We start from the raw sequence: 15,730 nt of genomic DNA, 5'->3' as shown, positions 1-15,730 counted from the left end.
AATGATGGCTGTGCCGGCCCCCTCTGGGATCAGTCTTCCATCTGGGATAGTGAATGAGGTCTTGACGGGGAGACAGAGGAGGGTTACACAGGAAGGAGGGAAGGATCAGGAGCCCCAAAAGAGTTGGAGTGAAGGGAACGAGCTGACAGCTAGTACTTGTGCTGCTGTGTACAGTACCCACTCTGTTCAAAAGACTGTATGTACAGTGTGCCTACTGTGTACTGGATACCTCAAAGAGTGTTCATACTCAGTGCCAGGTACTCTACATAAAGTGTGCCTTCTATGTGCCAGGTGCTCTATATAAAGCACATCTACTATGTGCCAGCTACTCTCCACAGAGTGTGCCTACTATGTACTAGGTAATTTTAAAAGCATGCTTATTGTGTGTCAGGTGCACTACATAAAGTGTGCCTACTATGTGTCAGGTGTGCTATATAAAGTGCATCTACTGTGTGTCAAGTACTCTAACAAATACTGTCTGCCATATGCTAAGTGTTGTACATAAAGCGTGTCTACTGTATGCTAGGCATGCTCCATGATGCATGCCTACTAAGTGCCAGGAGCTCCAGATAAAGCACACCTACTGCATGCAGGGTACTCCACGTAAGGCATGCCTGCTGTGTGCCAAACATTTTACATAAAGAGAGCCTACTGAGTACTCAACCTACTATATAAAGCATGCCTACTATGTGCTGGTTACTCATATAAAATGCTCCTTCTGTGCATCAGGTGCACCACATAAAGTAAACCTATTACGTGCCAGATGTTCTGCCTGCAAGGCGAGGCACCTCCCCTCCCCTCAGCTGTCTGGGCCAGAGCCCTGGGGGTCAGGCAGAGAGGCCCAGGTGGCAGCATCCCCAGGAGGGAAGAGGCCTGTTTAACATAAGAGCAAACTGAAGCTCAGTTGTAGGGCTGGAAGGAGCCCAGGTCTGTCATACTCCCAAGCCCAAGCCTGTTCCCTCTGCAATGCTCCTCCAGCCCCATCCACCAGGGACTATGCCTTATGAATCCAGGGACCTTTATAGAGGTGAAGCTCAGGCAATATGGTGACTCCGGAGGGGAGGTAACTTGAGGCCCTTGCATCTCGACGTGGGTTATCCTCTCAGTGGACCTAACGCTCCACTCCTGGCCCTCCCTTGATTCCATCCAGAACTGCCCTGGGAGTGGTCTCAGGTACAGGAGGGCTTGAAGGGTGGGGGTTCTGGTAGAGCTACTGAGCAGAAGAGTGAGGGAAAGAGAGTCTTCCTGGCACTGGTAGAATGTTGGGGAGGTTCCAAACCTCCTCCCCGCCTCCCACTGGTTGGGTATTAAGGTCCTAGAGTCCTCAGTGAAGTGGGGTGCATCCTCCCCCCACCCCCACCCCCCGCAATCTCCTCCACTCCATAGGGACAGAATTCACCTGCTGGCACATTCATCCACAAGTGGGTCAGGGGACAAGACCATGACAAACTAGGCAGAGTGCTGGGACACACAGGACACAGAGCCTCCAGTGCCCAGAGGGGCTCAGCTCACTGCGGATCTGCTGTGTGCAGGAACGGGCAGGTAACGCAGAGCAGGGGTGGCAGCCACCCTCAGTATTTGAGAACATAAGCCACTGAATCTATTGTAAGCCCTTTAGGTATATTAGTCTTCTGTTTTTCTATTTCATAGATGAGGAAACTGAGGCTGAATTCCATTTGAGTGTCTTGCCCAGAGTCACACAGCTGGTGGGGCCAGACTGTGCACCAGGCTTTACATGGGGTGCCCTGAACCAGTAAGCTGTGCCCCTTCACATCTGTAAGTGGGCATTGCATTCGTGGCCCCTCCGAGGCAGTGGGAATAATTAAAAGAGGCACATAGGACAGAGGAAGGGCTCAGTAGATGCTAGTCATTGTTATTGTTGTTGTTACTGCACTTGTGCAACCATCCACCAGCCCTGCAATATTACCCCCGTGATCCCATTTTTACAGAAAAGGAAGCAGAGACTCAGAGAGGTGAAGCGCTTGCTCCAGCCTTGCAGCCAATGAGGTCACCATGACAGCAAAGCTTGGTACATAGTAGGTGCTGATTAGACACCCGGGGAAGAAAGTGAGCTTTGCAGCCATGAACTCTAAGACTTGGCTACTCCAAGTGTGGTCCCCAGACCTCCGCCATCCGTATCACCTGAGAGCTCACAGGGAATGCAGAATCTAGTATCCTGGCCCAGAAATACTGCCTGAGAACTGAATCCCCATTGGGGCGTGATGTACTATACACTCCAAGTTTCAAGACATGTGGCGTTAAGGCCCCCCAAGTCTGGGTTCTACAAGGGATACAGGGAAGGAGTGCGTTTACCTCTCTGCTTCACAGGGGGTTTTTTCAGTTATAAACTAGGGGGGAAATCTACACCCCCTGGGACTTTTTATGCAACCATCTGTTCATTGAACACCTTTTATGTGCTGGGCACTATTCTAGGCAAAGGGACACATCGTCCCTGGTGTCAAGGGGCTCACAGCTCGTGGAGAGATGGGTGAGGATCAAACAAATGATCAGGACATATCAGACAGTGGTCAGTGATGTGCCTGGAGGAGGGGTTCTACCTCAGGCCAGGGGTCAGGGTGAGCAGAGACCTGAACAAAGAGGGCGGCCTCCAGGGGCAGGCCTGGCATGGGACACCCGGGCTACACAAAAAGGCAATTGGTCCCTGTCCCTTTGACACTGGGGCTGAGAGCACTAACCTATGAAATCACACAATGGGTCCTTAGAAAGGCCAAGGTGGGCAGCAGAATCTGGGCCCAAACTGAAGCTGTTCAGTGGGTGTTGAACTTTCACGAGCCATGACCAAGAACTCAAACCCCAGCAGGGCTCTGCAGCATTCATGAGGGCAGCGTCTATAGGTCTGGGGCTCCCTCAGTTCCTGGATCAGGTGATAGAAGGGGAAAGGATGCCTCAGGTGGGGACTTCACTCTGAGCCTGATGAGGCTGGAGCGTCCCTAGTGGTAAAGGTCTCAGCTTCCACATAACACAAGCCTCCGGGCTTATGAAGTGTCCCTCAGCCACTGTGGAGGTAGGGGAGCCACAAAGGGAAAGGGAGAGGCTGGTCCTTCTCCCAGAGCCAGACAATGGGCAAGTGTGTGTCACCTCAGTGGTGTCAGGCCTTGCGTGAGTGACCAGCTTCAGGCACAGCCAGTCACCCCTCTGAGCCTCAGTCTTCATATCTGCAAAATGGGCCTGATTAAACCTCAACATTGCAAGCGTTCTATCAGACCCAGGCAGAAAGAGTAGTGATATATGAAAGCCCTAGCCAGTTTGGCTCAGTGGATAGAGTGTCAGCCCATGGACTGAAGGATCCCGGGTTCGATTCCAATTAAGGGCACGTACCTCAGTTGCAGGCTGGATCCCTGGCCCTGGGTGCCTGTGCAGGAAGCAACCAATCAATGTGTCACTCTCACATCGATGTTTCTCTCTGTGTCTCTCTCCTCATCCCTTCCACTCTCTGTAAAAAAAATTAATTAAGTAAGTAAGTAAATAAAATTCGATGGAAAAATAGCCTCGGGTGAGGATTTACCAATAAATAAATAAATAAATAAGTGATATATATAAAGGAAATATTTTTTGGCACCATGGGTAGATGTGTTATAGGATAGTGAGAAACTAGGAAAATTCCAAAGCAAGAGGAATAGGGAAACTGAGACAAGAAAATTAAACAAGGCCAAATAGTTTGGGGAGCTTGCAGCCAGCTTGTCAATAACAAGCCATCATCTCCCTCAAACCAAGGACACTTGAGAGCAAATGGGTAAATACCTCTCCTCACTAAAGAATGCAGGAGGGGAGTGGGAATCTCATAGCATAAATCACCCAGGAACTGCCAAGGCAGGTGTGGGAAGGAAAGATGATGGAGAACTAAAGCCTGTCTCAATAAACACAGAAGTCAGCTATTTGGGGGGGCGAGGGGTGGGGGGGGGGCGCAGTTTTATTTCTCTTCTTAAACTGTGAAGCCAGCAGTCTCCGGGCTTATCAAGATAAAATTACTAGGTGCTTCTTATAAATTCAGGGAAAGCCATAACCAAGTAAAAGGGGAGGCCTTGAGAGTTCATCGGTACCAGAATATCTAGCAGAGAAATTTAAAACTCTAGAGACAGAAGGGTAGATAACCCCTTGAACGCCCACCCGACTCGCTTTTCCAAACTAGTTGGGAAAGCCCATCTGAGCCCCAGCTCAGATGTAGTTTAGTAGATTGGTTTGCCTTGCTTCCTTAATAAATTTGCTTGCTTTAATTTTTTAATAAATTGGCTTATCACAACACAATCATCTGGAGTCACTCATTTGAATTCATTCATACGGGAAGACAAGAACCGAGGAGGGGCATCCATCTCCCTCTGACTCGGGACTGTCCAGTCACACCTCTGCGGTGTCTGTGAGAGGTGGCCCGAACACACGCACGGACCTGAGGGCATTATGCTAAGTGAGATAAGCCAGACAGAGAAAGACAAATGCCATATGATGTGACTTATCTATGATCTCACTTATATATTACAAAATTCTATACATGGAAACTGAAAAACAAACAAAAAAGAACTAAGATACAGAGAATGTATTGGTGGCTGCCAGAGGTGGGGGGGTAAGAGGTGGGGGAAATGGGTGAAGGGAGTGAGTCAAAGGATACAAACTTCCAGATATAAGATAAATAAATCCTGGGCATGTGATGTCCAGCATGGTGAGTATAGTTAATAATACTGAAAGTTGCTAAGACAGTAAATATTAAAAGTTCTCATCACAAGAAGAAAATTCTGTGACTTGTGTGTGGTGGATGTTAACTAGACTTAGTGTAGTGATCATTTTACAATGTATACAAATATCCAGTCATTATGTTGTACACCTGAAACAAATAAGCTATTGTGTTCATGATATCTCAATGAAAAAGTGAAATGTGAGTAGTGGCCTCATCCTCATATAAATTGTCGGCGTGTGCACGTGTTTGCATATACACTGGAAAACTTCCAGAAAATTCATGCATCACCGTGTAACTGGAAGAATTGGAGTCTTTGCCCTTGTAATGAGCTATGTCTTCAGTGCTTCCCCCCACACACCTAGCTGCTATAACGTTTATCACTAAAACATAATTTTTAAAAGAAATAAGAAGGTGGCACAGTGGGGGGCACACAGCACACAAAGCAGATGAGCAGTTCCTGTTTTGTGTCACCATGACGCCACACAGCCTGCAGTATCTCCAGAGTAAGTATGCAGGCATCTGCTGGCTTGAGTTCCACCTTTCCTTTCCAGCCAGTGGAAAGGGTTACGGACGAAAAGGCTACTTACAAAACTTGACAAGCTCAGGGGAGGCCTGTGTGGTGGACCTTACAAACTCAGAGATGCCAAGTAACCACATAGAATGATCCTATATAATAAAGAGCTAATATGCAAATGGTCATCACGCCCTCAGACACTCAACACTGGGGAGAGGAATGGGGACCAGCCAGGCACACATGAGCTCACAAGAGAGGAATGGGGACCAGCCAGGCTGCAGCCCAGGAGAGGGACACGCTGCCCACCCTGTGGTCCTGGGCACCAGCACCTGCAGCTGTGGCCCAGGAGAGGGACAAGCTGCCTGCCCTGTGGTCCCCTGTGGCTGCAGCCAGCCTGGGCAAAGCCGGCCTGGGTCCTGGGTGCCTGCGGCCGGCCAGAGGGAGGGAAACGCGGGTCCTGGATGCAGGGCGATCAGGCAGGCAGGCAGGCAAGCAATTAGGAGCCAGCGGTCCCGGATTTCGAGAGGCAGTCGGACGGACATCCCCTGAGGGGTCCTGGATTGGAGAGGGTGCAGGCAGGGCTGAAGGACCCCCCCCCATGCACGAATTTTGTGCACCAGGCCTCTAGTATGAACATAAAATTCCTAACTAAAAGCAGGTTGTGGCAGATAGTCACATCCAGGACCTGCAGTTTCCTTGACAAAAGGTCAGTCTTTACCTTAAGTGAGCCTATTGTCTTTTGCTCTAAGATAACAGACCTTTGAAATGTCAGAGTAATCTTCTCTTCCAGAACCCTCACAGAACCCCTCGTTGTTATCTTGTTCCCTAAATACTATCTTAACGTGCTATAAATGTTAATTATTAACTATCCTGGTCCTACCAATGTAAAAGACTTATGTGTCTCTCTGTTTCACCTTTTATTCAATCCCAGAGATTCCCCAGCTTTTCTTTCTCCTCCCCACTTAACCTGCCACCAATGGATTGCATGTTACCCTCCTTACATCTGCGCCTTTGACTGTAATGCATAAAATAAGCTGTAAAACTGCCATTTTCCAGAGCATTTTCTCAATCCGTCGAGATTTTACTTCCCAGAAATTTTCATCAGTTTGGCTCAAATAAACTCATTAACAAGTCTCTACAGGTTTGGACATTTCTTACATCGACAGAAACCAGTTCTGGGTCCAGCAAACCAAATTCAAATCCCAGCTCTGCCACTTGTGGTGTGACCTCTGGCAAATCGCTTGTCCTCTCTGAACCTTATGTCCTCCTCGATTAAATGAAGAGGTGGATGGCTATCTCCCAGGGAGTTCAACGCCTCAACAAGACTGCTGTACTTGGATAACTACACTGTACTAAGCACAGTGCTAGGACTAGGGACCTGGGATGAACAAGACAGATGAGGTCTCTGGGGGAAGCCAACAGAAAATAAGACCAAGTCAGATGGGGGCAATAATGAAGAAAATTAACAAACTGAGATGTGCTAGAAAGTGACCAAGGGGGCTGCTCTGGGTGGGGCAATCTGGGAGGGCCTCCCAGAGGAGGTCATCTGTAAGCAGAAACCTGACATGGAGGAGTGAGCAGTGAATAAAGATCACCCTTCCCAGCCCCAAAGCCACACCAGGACTGGAAAGACCTAGTACAGGTTGTGACAATCAAATGGCCTTAGAAGTGTGTCATTTTTGCTTCCTTCCTCAGACAAGCTGAGATAAACAGATAAGCAGAAACTGTGAGGCAATTTTGGTCAGAGTCTGAGGGAAGCGGAAACCATCTCTGCTTGAGCCCAGGTGGTGATGAAATCTGGCCTGACACTCAAGCCAGAAACAGAAGCTGTGTTTTACTTACCATAATAAAATTGGGCAAACCACGCAGCCCCTGAAGGCATGTACAGTGAGAGCCAGGTCTGTAAATTTTGGTTGTCAGCTTCTTGGCAGTGGTACCAGGTGATCAAAGGAGCTGGTTTTGGGGGGAATAAGGCACAAGGAAAAGTTCCGCAAAGTCCTGAGGACCCACAATAGTTCGCATCAACTTCCTCTGGAGGGGTTTTAGGGGTGGTGCCAGTTTTGAAAAGTAGCTTGACCACTCCCCGCCACTCAGAAGGGGGGACCTCAGGAGGGTCAACAGAGACCATCCTCATGGAAGGGAAAAGGGTGCTTCTCACTTAAAAATCAACAGAGGGGACCCCAAGGATGTTGCTCAAAAGGAGCAGAAGGAGATACAGAATTTTGCTCCCCACTTGGGTATCTGCTTAGCCAGCTTGCAAGGGGGCCTCCCCTGTACGGAGGAGCTCCTCTGCGGGCACATGTGCAACTGACATTGACCCAGGTTGAGCTGATGGGCTACATCAGGTGTCTTTGGCCACCTACCTGCAGCCTCTGTGAGTCAGGAAGATAGTGTTTGGTCAGTGGGAGGCCACTGCGGGCAATCGGAAGGGATTAGGGAAACGACATCTGTCCTTTGCCAAAGGCTACCTCCATGTTCAGCTACAGCTACTCCCTCTGTATTCCAGGAACAGCTTGCTTCCTGGTCCCATTAGCCCAGGGGTGGTGGCAACCCTCAGCTGATGCCAGCCTCCTGCTGCACTAGCCTTGATGGTATCCTTGGCCCTGCCCACGCCTTTGTTAATGGCCCCTTCTTAAAACCTTTTATCTCATCTGACATAGCTGCCAGGACCTGGCCGTTACATTCCTCAAAGGGATGAAAATCCTGACCAAACCAGTTATTCAGGTGTTCATTGATGTTTGTCTAGGCACCGAAAAAATCTGAAAAGGTACCTCCAATCTCTGGAATGAGAGAGGGAGAGAAAGGAACAATTTTTTCTTTAAAAAAAAAATAATGTTTTTATTGATTTCAGAGAGAGGAAGGGACAGGGAGAGAGAGATAGAAACATCAATAATGAGAGAGAATCATTGATCGGCTGCCTCCTGCACACCCCCTAAGAGATCTAGCCTGCAACCCAGGCATGTGCCCTGACCGGGGAAACGAACCGGTGACCTCTTGGTTCATGAGTCGATGCTCAGCCACTGCACCACACCAGCCGGATGCAATTTTTTTTAAATATCTGCACTTACCAATTGTTTCCTTTTCATATAGAAAGCCTGCATAGCATTCTTAATTACAATTACTAATGTATGTAATTATAAATTACATTTTTTAAAGGAAAAATGTAGCACCATGCCTGGCCTGTAGTAGGACTGAAAGGTCCCAGGTTCGATTCCAGTCAAGGACATGTACCTTGGTTGTGGGCACATCCCCAGTAGGAGGTGTGCAGGAGGCAGCTGATTGATGTTTCTAACTCTCTATCTCTCTCCCTTCCTCTCTGTAAAAAAATCAATAAAATATATTTTTTAAAAAGGGCAGGGGGGAGGGGTAATAACAAAGTGGTTGTGAAAATCAGGTGAGTTGAAATGAGCAAACTGCTTCAACAACAATCCTGACACAGAGTCCGTTCCAAGCCTGTGTTTGCCATTGTTTTTCTTACTTTATGGCAGAATGAGGATGTGGGCACCAGCTATGAGCTGTAGGTCCCTCTAGTACACACGTCAGAGATCTTACTGGCTGTGAACATCTTTCTTTTGCCCTGACCCTTAGCAAGTAGGAGGATCCAGGAGGGGAATAAGCACTAGGCTTGGGGTCAGATGGCCCAGGGTTAAAGCCCAACTGTGCCACTCTTCAGTTGTGTGACCTTGGGCAAGTGACTTGCCCTCTCTAAGCCTCCTGTTCCTCCTCAGTAAAAAGGAAATAATAAAAGGCTGTGGGGATTTAGAAGAGCAAGCCTATATGTGTGTGTTAGTTTGGGTCACCCAGAAGCAAACTCTAATGCAAAGATTTGAGTGCAAATATTTGGTTTGGAGGTGAAAAAGTGTTATATCCCAGAGAAAGTGAAATTCTCAGTTATAACTATATGTTAAAACAAAATATATGTATCTATTGCTATAATGAAAACTTCAAGACAGGGGTGAGAGAAATCCAACAAGACCCAAATTAACGAAGAGACACACAATGTTCATGGATTGGAAGACTCAATATTGTTAAGATGTTAAGTCTCCTCAGACTGGTCTATGGGTTTAAAGAAATTACAATCACAATCCTAGAACTTGATAAACTGATTATAAAATTTACATGAAAATACAAAGGACTTAAAGTAACCAAAAAACTTAAAAAGAAAATAATGTGATTGAGGGATTCATGTGACCTTTTCACAATGAGTCGGGTGGTTTTTTTCTGAGCAGGATGCAAAGGTGGTTTCTTTCCTGGGTTCTTGTCCAGGTGGATTCGAAGAATGAAGCCACAGACAAAAGGTGGTAGGTGAAAAGGGTGGAAATTTATTGGAAACAAGTACAGACTGTCACGTAGGGAGGAGGTGTGGCCCACTGAGCTCCTTTTTTCTAAGGTTTATGAAGGCTGCAGTTCTTTGTTTCTTGGTGCTGCCTTCCAAATGGTAGAATATCAACTTCAAGCTCAAAACCCACGTGGCTCCCCCTCTTCCTCTCCCCCTTCAGAGGTAGAATTCTCTATCTCTTGTGAAAATTTGTTTTCCTCTTTCTCCCATTTGTCAGCATTTCTTTATCCACTGTAAAACTTTGTTTCCTCTTTCTCCCCAAACCCTGTGGTTTGTCCCTGCCGGGGTTCTTGTCCCAGCATTAAGAAGGGTTCAGCAATCTGGAGAAAGGCTGTGTGTAGATTAAGTAAGAGTCCAAAGACAAAAGATAATTTTGAAAGGCATTGGGGGTCAGAGGAGTTTCAGCTAAAGGAGCTAAAGGTCTCCTTTTGACTCAGGACCCTTGCTTTTTATTAACACAGTTTGTCCTGAGGCAAGGTGGAGCTAATACACTTCAAAGGGTAGGGTATACAGAAGCGTTATCAGATTGGGGAATAGCCTACAGCTGTTCAGGTGTTTCACCAACAAGAGGCAATAATATATAGATTAAGATGCCCTGAGCTGTCTGGCAGCAAACAATCATCCTATTCAGGTTTGGGGGAAGTGCTTTCTAGCCAATCCAACAGGTAATTACATATGTGATCAGCCCTTGTTGAGCCCCCAAGTTTCATCAACCTTTTGATAAAACTCTTGTAATTATGACATGCTGGAATTGGCTTCCGGCAGTCCCTATCTTCTGTGAGTGGATGTCTTCCTTTCCCCCTTATCCTGTGCACCTTTTGTTCTCTGTGAATGTATGCCTTTTGGCAGCTCCAAGCCCCCAACCAACTATACCTTCCTCCCCCATGGACCCTCTAATTCCTAAAACTTTCTAAACTTGCCTACTTTACCCCTAAAACTCCTTTCAACAATCTATAATAATAAAAGGGTAATATGCTAATTACACCAGACATCCTTTCTGACGACCTTCCCAACGAAGCTGGGGTTGCAAGGGAAGCCCGGGTCCTGGGTGCCTGCTGGTGGCTGGAGGGAAGGGAGGCCTACTCTTGCACAAATTTCGTGCATCAGGCCTCTAGTATGCCATAAAAGTACAGTGTGGTATTGGTCAAAGATTAGACATATAAATCAATGGAACAGAAGAGTCCTAAAATAGACCTCCCCAAATTGATCAATTGATTTTTTTAAACATGCAAGGCAAATCAATGCACAAAGGATAGTCTTTTCAATATATAATACTAGAACAATATGTGGGAAAAGAGTCAACTCATAACTCATATAAAATTTAACTGAATATGGATCATAAAACTAAGTGATGTAAAAATCTAAAACTAAAAACTTTTAGAAGAAAAAATAGGGGAGAATATTTATGATTTTTGGGTTGGACAAACCCCTGGCTACCACTGATCTGTTCTTCATCCCTATAGTCTGAGATTCTTTCACTGAAAACAATGCATTTGAGATTCATTTATGCTTCGAGTCTCAATACTTTTTTTTTCATTGCTAAGTAATATTCCAGCACATGGATGAGCCACTCTTTTTCTACCAGTTGGAGGACATGGGGATTATTTTCAGTTTAGGGCTTTCATTGAAAAACAACAACAACAAACTACTCTGAATATTCGTGTACAAGTATTTGTTGTTCTTAGAGTGGGAGGGCTGGGTCATATTATATGTGTATGCTTAACATTAAAAGCAATGGCCAAACTGTCATCAAAGTGTCTGTGCCATTTTTAAGCTGACAACACTAATTGCCAGTGAGTGTGGAGCAACTACAACTGTCATACATTGCAGATGAGAATTCAAAATGGCACAGACAGTTGGGGTAGGGTGTTGGGGGTGGGAATTAATCTCTTGGGTCCATGAGGTCTGTGTGAGGATGAAATCAATGTTCACCTGGGGGAGCTGATGTGTCACCTTCTCCCTTCTCAGCACTCCACTTCTATTAATAGGACCAAAACGTGCAGTGTCCGAGGAGTCGCCAGGCCATACTTGTTCTATGAACAGTTTGTAACCACACCCATGTCTTACATGAATATATGTGTATCTATTGCTATAAAAATGTTATTTCATTGAGAGTAGCTCTGTATAATTGAGAGTGATATCTTCAGTTATCTACGTGCATGAAGAGAATTCTTGAAAAGTGAGTCAAACTATTTTTATTAACTTTTTATTTTTTTATTTTTCCCATCACCATTTATCCCTTCTATGCCCTCTTCCACCTCCACCTGCCCCCATCCCTACCGCAACCATCACACTGTTGTCCATGTCCATGAGTTCTGTCTTTTTCTTTTCTGTTCAATCCCTCCACCCACCCCCAACACCCTACACCAACAGAGCTGTCTGCTGTATCTATCTATAAGTCTGTCTCTATTTTGCTTGGTAGTTGTTTGTTCACTAACTTTCACACATGAGTGAAATCTCTGACTGGCTTATTTCACTTAGCATAGTGTTCTCCAGGTCCATCCCTGCTATCACAAAGGGTAGAATTTTCTTCCTTTTTACAGCAGAGTGGTGTTCCATTGGGTAAATGTAGCACAGCTGTTTTACCTACTCATCTACTTCAGCTGCTTCCAAATCCTGGCTATTGTAAAGAACGCTGCGATGAACATAGGGGTGCATACAGTATATTCTTTTGAATTCATGTTTCATATTTTTTCAGGTAAATTCCCAGAAGTGGAATGGCTGGGTCATGAGGCAGTTCCATTTTTAATTTTTTGATGTAACTCCATACTGCTTTCCACAGTGACTGCACCAGTCTGCATTCCCACCAACAAACTTTTAAATTATTTTCTAACATAATGCCATTTTTTTTTGAAAGAAATAAAAAAGAATGGCTTGAACACTTAGCACTTAAGAATTTATGTTGTTATGTCATGGAAAGATGATTTAGTGTTATAGAAAGATGTTCACAAAAGATTAACAAAGATGTACCAGTATGATAAAATAGCTTTTTGGTTTAAGATAAAATACACGTAACTTAAAATATACCATCTTAACCATTATAAAGTGTACGATTTTGTGCGTTTAGTACATTCACAATATAGTGCAACTACCACCGCTATGTAGCTCTAAGATGTTTTCATCACCTGAAAAGGAAGCCCCGTCCCCATTAGCACTTACTTCTCATTACCCCATCTGGCCCCTGACAACCAACAATGTACTTTCTTTCTCAGTGACTCATCAGTATTCCTTGTTGTGAATGTACCACCTTTGGTTTATCCATTCATATGTTAATAGATATTTGGGTTGTTTCCCAAATATCCAACTTTAGGCAAATGTGAATGGTGCCACTATAAACATTCGTGTGCAAGCTTTTGTCTCAACACCCAATTTCTCTTTTTTCTTTTATTTTCTTTCTTTTTCTTTTCTTTTCTTTTCTTTTTTTTTTTTTTACAAATGAGGATATGTTTCTATTGATTTTTTAGAAAAAGAGGAAGAGAGAGAGAGAAAGAGAGAAGCATCGATGTGAGAGAGAAATATCAATGGAGAAATATCAATGGGTTTCCTCCCATTGGCTCCCTGACCAAGGATTGAACCCAAAACTTAGATATGTGTCCTGACCAGAAATTGAAACCACACACCTTTTGGTGTCTGCTCCAACCAAATGAGCCACCTGGCCAGGGTTCAACACCCATTCTCAACTCTTTTGGGTACAAACCTGCACATAGGATTGGAGGATCATATGGCAATTTTAGGTTAAATTTATTGAGGAATCACCAAACTGTTTTCCATAGTGGCTGCATGCATTCCCACTGGCAATGTATAAGGGTTTTAGTTACTCCACATCCTCACTAACACTTGTTATTTTCTCTTTTTAAGATTCTTTCCGTCCTAGTGAGTGTGAAGGGGAATCACATGGTGGTTTTGATTTGCATTTTCTTATGACTAGTCATGTTGAGCATCTCTTTGAGATCTTGTTAGCCAATGAAATAGAATTTTAAACCGAAGATTACATGTAAATGTAACACATTTAGATGTAAATTAAGGGTTTACTTGTATAAGGATTACACATGTATAGATGTAATAAGTACATGTCAGATAATATTAACAGTGATTATTTTGGCACTGTTGGATTAGTGCTATGAATATCATTTTTATTTTTATTTCTTACTTTTTCTATTTGTATTTTCTTCCATGAAAATGTATCATTATAGGAATAAGAAAAAATATTTTAATTAAGAACAAAAAGGCAAAGAAAAGATGTAATTTTTCAGCTTCGATTATATTAAATATTTGGTCATTCCATGTTGCAGTGTTCTTTTTCCTTCCTTCCTTCCTCCCTCCCACCCTCCCTCCCTCCCTCCCTCCCTCCCTTCCTTTCTTTCTTTTTCAGCCAGTAAGCTGAAGGCTCCCAATCTGTGGGTCCTGAAGAGCTCTGACACTTGTACCCTGGACCCCACCCCCCTCTCCCACCTCCACCTCACCAGAGAGGATCGAAGCAATTGGGGGAGGTGGGGACGCTGTCCCAGGTGCTGAAGGAGCGCTCTCCCGCCTCCCTTCCATCTTCCTCTCACTATTGCGGACCCATGAGATCTCCATTTCCCAGAACATCTAGGAGAAAATAAAGTCCAAATCATGCATCTCTGGGGAAAAAAAGAAAAGTGCTTTTTCCAGTTCCTAGCTTCAGACCAGCTTCACATCAAAGACTCTTGTAATTTCTCAGACATAGCCACAGATATTTTAAATTTACTGAATCTTCTAATGATAGTTTTCTTTACCAGTAGTTGCCACATTTTCAAAAACTTAAATTTAACTCTTGTGACTTTAAAAGAATTCAAATGTTGGGCTATGATGCAAAAAGAGAGAAAAGGGAGAAAGTTAGTCCTCACGCAGGACTGAAGCTTACCAGATAATGACTCCTCGTGTTGTTGTGCTTAGTTATTCAATCTCCACAAGAGGGCGATCAAGTGGCTATTGTTATACTAGAGGCCCAGATTCGTTCACATTGAAAGGAAATGGCGGGGCAGGGCGGGACTGGGTGAGATGGGCCAGACATGCCCTGGAGCCAACCTCCTGCAGTCCCTCCCCAGCCCGCTGCATCTGGGGCGGTGCCTGGGCACAAAGGGCGTCTGCGGAGTGAGCAGGGTCCCTCTGGCAGGTGGGGTCCCTCGGCCTGGCCTGCAGGAATTGGGCCAAAACCAGCTCTCCAACATCCCCCGAGGGGTCCTGGATTGTGAGAGGGCGGTTCTCAGGTGATGCACCCCAGAATCATGTTCCCTCCTCTCTGGTTCTGGTTCGTCACCCGAGAACCACAGCTGCCAAGTCACCGCAGCTCCTCAGCTCCTATGCTGAGCATCTGCCCCCTGGTGGTCAGTGCACATCATAGCTACCAGTCGGATGGTTGCTTAGGCTTTTATATATATAGATAGTAAAAGAACTGAGGCTTAGAGAGAGAAATTATGTTCCCCAAGCCAAATAGCTAGTAAATAGCAGACTGGGATTGTGACCTTGGGAGCACAACTCCAGGGCATGGTGGATCCAGGGTCATCGGACCCTCACTGTTTCAGCTACCTGCTCCACCTTCGTTAAAGAGTAGTCCTGTTCTCATGATCCAAGATGGAACTCCAGCACCCCATCAAGGTTCCAAGCAGCAGGAGGAGGAAAGGGAAGGACTGGGCAGAGATAGTGTTCCAGATTTCTCTTAAGGAAGGTTTCCAGAATGACCACATAATCTTTGATTTCTCCATATGGGACAGGACATGGCCATTTAACCAATCCAGCTTCAAGAAAAGCTTTCAACAATAACCTATACTTCAGCCTGCCATCTACCTAGCTAAAAACTAGGGATTCCAAGAGGGTAGAAGTGGATAACAGGATACACAATTAGCCATCTCAGACACAGTCCATCCTGTTGACTATCAAAACATCCAGTGTGGCCCTAGCCGGTTTTGCTCAGTGGTTAGAGCTTTGGGCGCAGAGCAAAGGGTTCGATTTTGGTCAAGAGCACATACCTGGATTGCAGGCTCGATCCCAGCCCTGGTCAAGGCGTCTGTGGAAGGCAACCAACTGATGTGTTTCTTTCATATTGATGTTTCTCTCTCTCTGTGTCCCTTCTCCTTCCTCCATCCTCTCTAAAAATCAGTGGAAAAAATATCCTCAGGTGAGGATTAACAACAACAACAAAAACATCCATTGTGTGTCATTCTTC

This window comes from Plecotus auritus (genome assembly GCF_963455305.1).
Source record: "Plecotus auritus genome assembly, chromosome: 6".
Classification (NCBI taxonomy): Eukaryota; Metazoa; Chordata; class Mammalia; order Chiroptera; family Vespertilionidae; genus Plecotus; species Plecotus auritus.
This window is presented reverse-complemented; position numbering follows the sequence as displayed.